This window comes from Lissotriton helveticus, chromosome 2_1 (genome assembly GCF_964261635.1).
Source record: "Lissotriton helveticus chromosome 2_1, aLisHel1.1, whole genome shotgun sequence".
NCBI classification, from domain to species: Eukaryota; Metazoa; Chordata; class Amphibia; order Caudata; family Salamandridae; genus Lissotriton; species Lissotriton helveticus.
The window spans coordinates 1,747,119,033-1,747,128,237 of NC_136059.1; the positions used below are offsets into that span (position 1 = coordinate 1,747,119,033).

Sequence of the window (9,205 nt, forward strand, 5' to 3'; positions counted from 1 at the left end):
AAACTAGTTTCAGTATACAGATTAGAACACCTAAAAGAACTTCGTAAAAATGTAAATGAACTGATCAACAAGGAATCGATCTGAAGATTTGAATGTGAGGATTACTGAAGACAACTGCTTATAAATTTAACAGCAACAACTTGATTTATAAATGTTTGCCCATTGATTAGGACAGCGCTCAAAGACATTTGTTTCAGAACAGACGACACTGTAATAGATTGAAATCGCTTTGTCCATGAGAGGCGCATTAGATAAAATAAATTCTGCTAATTTGATTATGTATATGCTGATGTGATATTAGGAAACAAATTAGATTGTCCCATTTTACTTAGTTTACAAAAGGGTGCAGGGCATGTTCAGTAAACATTTCCACCTCACTGATTTCTTAATCAGCCTTATCCCATAAGACTATTTTGTTATTATTTAGCTGTGAACTATAATGTGCTGCTGTATTTTGGCAACAGGTACTGCTCTTGTACAATGAGACAAAAACATCTCTATTAAGAAACTTGGGGTTTGACAGGTTGCAGTGCACACCAAGTTGATCATGATAATCCCATAACAGTTAAATACTGCAGCACTTCTCAATTTGGAGCATACTGCATTCCAGTCTCTGAACTGCTGCTACCTTAAATTATGAAAAGAAAATACATTTTAGATATAATGCTCAACTGTTTTGAATTCTAGAAAAATCATACCACTTAAACACTCTCCACTCCTACTAAAGTTGACAACTTTAACGCCCAACCAGGTTGTTTTAAAGGTTGATGGAATGAATATTGGAAAATGTGTAATTGAGGCTCATTTATATCACGTACAGAGACGAGCATGCATCCTTTTCCAAAACATATCATTTCAAACATGAGGCACATCCTCTTCCAACACAAAATATATCATTTGAAACCTGAGGCTGGTGACCGTAAATTCAAGGTACAAGCTGGCGGGGCAGTAGATTGAACTATTGTACTTTTTTTTACATGCAAATAAGAATAAGCTCTCGAGAGCCTACCCACATAAGGCAAACCTAAAAGACATGCACTGACCAACCTTTGTTTTTAATACTATTAAAAGCTGTACAATATATCCACTCGTGTTTGGTAAACAGTGATCGCACCCTTCAGAGAATCTTCCTTATTTCAAGTTATTCAAATCCCCTCCCCACCCCCCAAAGTAAGTAACCCATACACAGCTTTAGCCTCCCAATATCCATAGCAAATCGCCATCTTTAGACCATAGCAGTCAAGTTATCTTAAGTAAAACATACCAGGGTACCAGAACTTAATGGATTGAGAGTTTGGGGCAAAATCGTCAGTTTATGTCAATCGGGGTACCAAACCCATTCCAATAAAGGTGGTTTAACTGCTGGACACTGCTCATTCAATCCTAGATAAGTATTATGGTAACTAGAGTCCTCAAGCCTTGCGCCCGCCTACACCCTGGCGTTTGTATGCAGAAAGAGAACCGTGCTTCACTAGAGACTGCTGCTTTGCCAGTTTGGCCAATAGAAATTAACCATATATACTGAGAAAAGAGGTTTCAAAATATAGGCTTAAAATCTTTGTAATTCCAACTAGGGGCACAGTAATAGACGTATGGATTTACGTGCCGGATCAAATCCAAGCAGTTCAAAGTAGAATTCCAGTTTTTAAATATCAATTGCATGAAAAAGAAAAAAATATCCATTACTACCACTTACCAAAACTGAACCGGGTTCTTAAGAAAGAGCTGAGTTTCTACTTCAAAACTGATAGCATTCTGTATCACTTTTGTTATTTTAAAAATAGGACTAAGCACACTCCCTCACAATGGTTAAAGAAATACTGAAAGCACCACATTTTCAGATCTGGGTTTGACAATCTCTCGCCATACTATTATTTCTATAAATAAAAATGCGATATACATGCACAGAGAAACCTTTGGTCATCAGGTTTCAGCTACTGGTCTGTTTTGTTATTGATATTCTGCTTCCACCCACCACAGCATACCAGAAAAAGGTCAGCCCACTTTAACCACTGGTTCCCTTCACTTTGAGTGAATGCACAAATACTGTACTGGTTTACTTCCACCTAGAAGTAAACCAGTAAACCCATAGACTTACTTGTTGTTCAGTGACAAAGTTAGTTACAACTGGGTTGTTTTTTTGTTTAAATGCCAGCTATTGGTTCTGCAATTCAGATACACGTTTGCGATTCATTTTCTATCTGTTTTAAAACTGATATAAAGTGATATTGTAACTTTGTACTGCCTGCAGATTAGATGGTTTATTTCTCTCCTCCACAAATATATATGGAGAAATGGAAAGGCTTGGCATTTAAAACCCATTAATAAAATCGAAACATCAGTGAATGCTTTTTACTTTAAAATGTGTATTGCAAACATATATTGGCTAGGTTAAGGGGTAGTATTTTCTTAATCTTGTGGCATATGTATGTGATAATTAACCAATACCATGGCACCAGCTTGACAAAGCCGCATATTGCTGTTGCCGATGCTCGTTATACAATAGAAGAGGAACTTCAGAGGAAGTTGCTAGCAGGTAGTGGTTTCGTGGGGCAGAAAAAGTCTTACTAATTACTGAAGACATTCTTTTATCTTATTACTTTAACATCAATTTACGAAAATTATCGGTTTATTTATGTGACATTTGCACTATAGAAAGGGAGAATTAAATATCTTTCCATGTCTCCCACTGCACATATGTGACTTATGTCGACATTTACTAAAGCCCATGTCAGCTAATCGTAGAAAAAGTCTACCACTGGTTTATTAAGCTTGTCAAAAGATTTCAGTAAAGTACTTTCTGCTGATCTCCATCAACGTGACTGTTTTCTTAAGAACCACTGCTAAGTTTCTACATGTATACTGCTATGCATACCATTTGTAGTCCTGAAGTATGAACAGATCACTAGTATGATTATTCACCCAAGTACAATAACATGTGCACAGAACACATGTTCTTTGCCTAGCTTTAAGGCAGGATCCAATTTATTGTGTTAATTTCTGCGGTTACATTTTTCTTCTAGTACCATGACAAATTTTCTTAACTTTTCCCTTCAAACTTTTGTTAAGGGAGTTTGAGAAAGTTGAAGAAATTATCATCCGAGTTTCTTTCTTAGCTAACTTCAAAAGTGTGGTTTCATTATGTCTGATAAACAGTTTGCCCTGGAAGGACGCCCAGCCTTGGTCCTTCACACTTCTCACACCCACTGAGCAGTAACACTGCCGAGAGGTCCAGCCGCATTCTGGTACAGCGTGTGCAGAGAAGGCAATCTCGTTTCTTTCGCTTGCCTCAGTACTAAGGAACACACCACATCTTGTAATCCCAGTTGACAAAGACACGAAAATTAGACTAGGGCCTAAAAAAAACTGGAAAACACAGATCAAAGACGGAGAATAAGGCAAGTACAAATTCTGCTTTCAATTCACCCAAGAAAAACTGTTTGTGACAAGTAAGATTAGCCACTCGTAAATCACAGGCCCAAATTCAACTCTTTCACAGTGCCATACAGACTAGATTACCCTTAAGTAACGGCTAATTCAAAATATTGCTCAGGCTACCACCGAGCACACACTGCACCTCGCTGATTCTGTCAAAATAGCAGGAACCATCAGGACGAGGCCTACCTCCTTGCTGTTGGACTGTTCCTATTTGAACACGTCCAGATGTACTTGCATGTCCAGGATGTACTGTCAGCCCACTTAATTGGGGTCGCATGGCCAAAACTTCCATAAGGTCTTTGATCTTTTAGCCAACCATAAAGGGTTGCGGTTGATAAGACTACATAAAAATTCGAGATATCACTTGACAGAACAGGAGACAATTTGACAGATAGGTGTGCTTTGAAGGAGTTTATCAAGTTGGCCATCATTCAAACAACCATAAACACTGAACACTTGTTTTCATTTTGCTGTTTTGGTCGGGTCAAGATCTGGTACATTAAAAATGTGAAACATTCTCATTGCCTTGTAATTCTCCATGCTTTGGTATGCATATAGGAGTTAGACTGCTTTCCAAAAGTTGCGGTTCTCTTTGTTAGCCGTCTCGGTTTATTTTAAAAAAGGGAAACCTGTATTTCGTTATTTTTCATATATATTTTTTTAACTGCCCGCACTGAAAAATTCAGCCCAGGTCGCCTATCGTTCGTATTCCTGGATATAACGGTGAAGCCTGCCCGAAGGCGGTACCTTCGTCAAACTCGGGTGAGCCTCGCTCAAGTGAGTTAGGGTGCTGTGGGTGTTGCGGGAGTAGGAAGGCGGTAGTGTACAGGAAGGGGCCTAACATGGTGTGCTCTCGCGGATTGAGGCTGTTAAAAGGAAGAATATCCTGGCTGCGGTTTCGTTCGAGGTCGTGACATGCACTAGCAAGGGCACCCGAGAAAAGGGCTCGGTGTAAACCAATCCGTGAACGTTTCTCCGTCGGCTCGCGGCGCCGGACCCTGCCACGAGCACGTGTCTTTCTTTCCTAGCACGCGCCCTTTATTAACTTTACTTGCAACAAGAGATAGCCGCGACCGCTGTTAACATACGCGGCAGAGTAACAGTACCGCGGGGCCCAAAGCACGACTATTCACAGCTCTCGTACCCGTACTACGCACTCTCACCTGCACTCCGGACGTGAAAGAGAGGTGGGCTGGAGAAGGAGGGTGCCCCGGGCCTCCTCCGAGGACCTTCACCACGCGCCCCAGACTCCGTATCTCCTGATGGAACCAAACGCGCGTGCTTCCCCTGCCCACCTTTATAGTTTCCAGAGGCTACGTCATAGGCGAGGGGCCGGGCCGCGCAAAGACCGGCGAGACGCTGGCGCGCAGAGCGCATGCGTAACCGACTGAGGGGCCTCGCGGAGCTGATGATGAGCTCAGGTGATTTCCGAGTGCTGCGCTTTAACGGCTGCTCCGTGCCCGCGCGAACCTTGCGCCAGCATCATATACTGCTTGGGAAGCAGCTGGGTTTCTGCAACCGTTCGTCTGTCTGTGAACTGGAAAAGCCTCAGCTCACGTGTATCGTTTCCGTCTGTTGGGCGTGGCTGTTGCACGTAGGTCCCGCTGCTCGCCCTTGGGGCGGTCCTCTACAGTCCCGCGCACGACTGAAGAGCGTAACGGTGTTGCTGGTGGTTCAACTCTCTAGCGTGGTTCGTGTGTGTGTGTGAATAGATATATATATAGATATGGAGATATAGATTATTTTTTTTGTTTAAAAAAAATATTCATTTATTCCTCTCGAACGGTGAAACCTGTTGCTCGCAACTACGTGGATGCGAAGGTTTAATTTGCCCTTGAGCACGAACTGAGCATTATGGGATGCTCAAGGCGGTGTTTGTGGAGTTCTATAATGTAAAGTGTTTCTGCAGGACGTCTCCGTGTTAACAGTCAAATCACTACAGTCAGAGATTTGCAACCATAGCCGGACTTTAATTTTTCGCCAGAAGAATATCAGTTTCTTTATGTGACAATCCAGAATGTTCATCACCATCTCAAGAGCTTTTGAATCGCAAATCGGAGTTAGCCCAATATATCCACGTTGGTGCAGATCTGCCCTTACCTATGGACAGTGCCATTGATGTGATGTTGCCAACCACACATCTGGCTCTCTTCACTTTATATCCAAGGGCATAATTAGTGATATATCTCGTAGCACAAACTTACCTGGTTGTGCGTTCAAATTACTGCATAGATTTGCAAACCTAACCTGACCCTCGTTTTTAGCCATAAAAATTCCAACGTTATTTAATGGGACAGTCTTAAGGAAAGCATCTAAGTTTGGTCTCATCTTGACCCTTACCTCTGTTACTTTGTCCAGTACTTTATTTCTCAGTTAGGGGGATATATTCCTCGAGGGAAAAGATCAGCTCCCTTAAAATATATATTCCTTGTTCAATAGCTTAAAAAAATCATTCATACAAGCTGTTATTTCTACTAACTTACAACGATGGATATTACATGTGGGTGGATGTAAATAAAAAGTAAGCATTTCCTTCAAAAAGAGTCACTCTATGGAAATATGATGTGCTTGTTTGTGTAATTCGCATTCTACTTCCTCTCTGTTACAGTGAGTGAGGAAATTGTTAATTTCGTCATTCATTAGTTGATTGTCTAACATAAAAGTTCATCTGAGAACTGTAGCATAATTTCATTCACCCTATAATGCTTTAACAGGGTTGCTCCTACATGCCTCAATGGTAATCGTCTGAATCCTAAAGGGGGAGGGGGTCAGATATGCAAACCATAACCCCAAAACAGTGGAGTTATCTTTACTAATGGGTGCTTGCAACCGTACTCCAAGAAAAGTTAAAAGAAACGTTACTACTAAGAAACCATACTGGACGTGTGCCTGCTGCACAACTCTGATGCAGCAAGTGCCAGTATGCATCCTTGGTTAAAATACATGTACATTATTGCCAGCTCTTGATAAAAGAGGTGGAACGCCAATAATAGGCAACTATTGCTTGGTAGTGCTTCGCGTTAACGCATTGTTTCCAGTGTCGCATGGGGTGGGAGTGGCACTCGGGGTTAAGGTAAAAACTGACAGTCTGGCCAGAGGGCACTGTGCCTCACCCAGGCAGCCTTCACATTTCCGTTACTTCAAATGCGTTTGTCCCAAGCTTGGAAGAAACAGAACCCCGTGCCAAGGATTCGCATCCTCTGTGGGTGTATCTCTTCGTACATCAGAGGTAGGCTGGAAGTCCTAGAATCTGCAACATCCCCTTCGGGGATTCGCATCCTCTGTGGGTGTATCTCTTCGTACATCAGAGGTAGGCTGGAAGTCCTAGAATCTGCAACATCCCCTTCACACCGATCGCACTACGGAGGTCGAGAGCTGCTGGTCCCACATCCACCTACGGACGCCCTTAACGGCGGCCTGGGATAACCAGACAGACGGTTGTTCTTGAAGGCATGGATGCTTAGAGCTAGCATTTCACGTACGGGTCCCTCTGTTCACGTTCTGGCTGAATGATGTGAGGTGGGCTGTTAGAATTAAATGCTTCCTTGGCTGATTTTAGGCACCTCTCGGCTCAGTTGGAACAAAGAAAATGTGTACCCCGTTAGTCCGAGTTTTTTTCACATTAAAGGTGGCTCCTAGTTTTTAATTTATTTTTTGGGTGTGTGTCCTAAGTAATTCGGGCATTTCCATGTCTGACCAGCTGCTGTGCAGTCTCCAGCTGGCTTCTGGTCCGGGTCCTGAATCCTGCCCTCGCTGATTGGACGGCATCCTTTGCAGAATCCTTCTTCCCACTCATCTCAAAGGCGGATCGGTACTGAACATGTTCCTCGGATCAGTCCCAGGCCACCAGATCTCAAGCATACCTGCGTCATGAATGCATAGCTCCTTTGCAACGTACACATTTAGGCAATAGTTTTTGCGGAAAGGTACTTCAAACTCAAATCGCATTAAAACTGACCAAATAGATGCGCCTACGGAAAGGCAGGCACGCTACACATAAGCTCGAATTTAAAGAACCTGGGGCAATTTTGGGATAATTTGTGCACTTGCACAGCATGCGAAGACAGCATGACGAGGGATATCAGTAACTTCATGGAAGCCTCGCCGTTTGCAGTTCACATGCACTGTCGGAACTAAATTGTTTGCCGGGAGATAGTGGTGCGGTGCGTCGGTGGCATGCAGTTTGCGGAGTGTAGACCAGTAAGCGAAAGCAAGCGCCTTCAGTATAGAGGAGCAGTTTGCATGCAGTGGTTTATAATTAAGTATAACTTTTAATTAGCATGTTTTTAAAAAAGATGACGCATTGATCCCACGCCAGAGAAAAGAAAACCACCTACTTTATATATCTTGGACCCACACCGTTTAGTATAATTATATTAAACAGAATGTGCCTGTGCTGTGATGGATTTTGGGACATCGGAGTACCGATGGATGCAAACAATGCATCATTGCCCCTGCCAGAGTAATTGTGTAGGATGGCTTCTGAACCCACAACTTACCTGTCAGTCCTTGGTTAAGAAAAAAAGCCAAGGGTGCAAATCCCGGGAAGAGAGAAGCTCTTCAAAGAAAAGCGAGAAGAGTGACAGAGATGCGGGCGGCAAGCATCCGCGGGCTGCAGGGGTCCCCGGCACTGTTGGCAGGTGCTGATGGCAGCTGGTGCCTGGAGGGGTGCGGCGGGCTCTGCTCTCAGTGTTTGGGTTCCGAAGGAGGCTGCCGCATTTCTGGGTGCGGGTTGCTGCTGCTAAGGGAGGCGGTGTCTGGCAGAGGGAGGCTGGACCTGGCGGGCAGATTTATAGGCGCCTAGTGTGTGTGTGCGTGAGAGCACCTCCTCTGCCTCCTCCGCGCGCCAGCGCACCTCTGCTGCGCTCGCTGACAGCAAGCCACTGCCTGCGTCCAGCATTCCCCTCCTCCGCATGGGCGCAACGCAAACTACCTTGCTGTCAGCTTCCAGCGGAGCAGCGATAGGTCCAACTGGGGTGCGCAAGGCGTTGCTACGGCAACAAGGGGACCGAGCTATTGGTTGTTTCCCTGTCAGTCTACAGTAGCGGCGAGGAGGCACTGCTATGTTATCTGTGTGATAGGCTGTAAGGGTGATTCCCCGGGCTGTCGCGGAGCTCCCCGTCCTTGGTACGTACCTGTGTAGAGATGCCCCTTAAGTGTCGCTCGTCGGGAAGCACTCGCAATCTTGGACCTAGAGACGGCTGTTGGCTTAAGTAGCACGGGTGCAAAGCCGTGCCCGTCGCATCAGTGGCAAGGATGGTGGTTGTCCGCTCCCGGAGAGGCTACGGGGGCCCGTAATTGATTTTGTACTCTGAAACCACAAGACAATACCATGTGTGGGTTCAATCTTTGTAGTTTTCGCTAGGGTCAGCTTGTACCCATTCAGCTAACTCTGTAAACATTTCGCACTTTACCACCTACTCCTGCTCCAGCCTTTATTTCGCGCACAAGTAACCCTCTCACACACTTTTGGCTTGCGGATTTGAGGTCGCGCCTGTCGAATGTTTTCCACAAAAATGGGTGCTTGTGGGAGCACGGGTATTAAAGATGCCAACCCGGGTGTATATATCTAGAATGCCATAAACCTCTCCAGATCCAGCAGCACTGCTAACCAGATGAGTGCATTTTGTTAGAAGCAAACATAGCGATATAACAAAGTTCGAGTTCTTGACACATTCGACTAACTCTAACGCCATCAAAAAACATAAGACCAACCCCTTACAAGGAAGAGCTACGTTATGGAAAACAGTACTCGTCTTAGGAGACT

General features: G+C 44.2%; 1 protein-coding gene across 6 annotated transcripts in view; it reads right to left on the reverse strand.

Annotated features, from left to right (window-relative positions):
- The window catches only part of ELAVL2 (ELAV like RNA binding protein 2), a 657,021-nt gene extending 648,837 nt beyond the window's left edge, over positions 1-8,184 (reverse strand). For 5 of the 6 annotated variants that reach the window (XM_078676704.1, XM_078676702.1, XM_078676703.1 and 2 more), the window contains exon 1: positions 4,602-4,729. The gene's annotated coding sequence lies outside the window, so the exon portion shown is untranslated. Of the gene's footprint in view, positions 1-4,601; positions 4,730-7,937 lie in introns of those variants that run through there. The other variant, XM_078676701.1, reaches the window with a different exon arrangement.
- Positions 8,185-9,205: the final 1,021 nt, after the last annotated feature.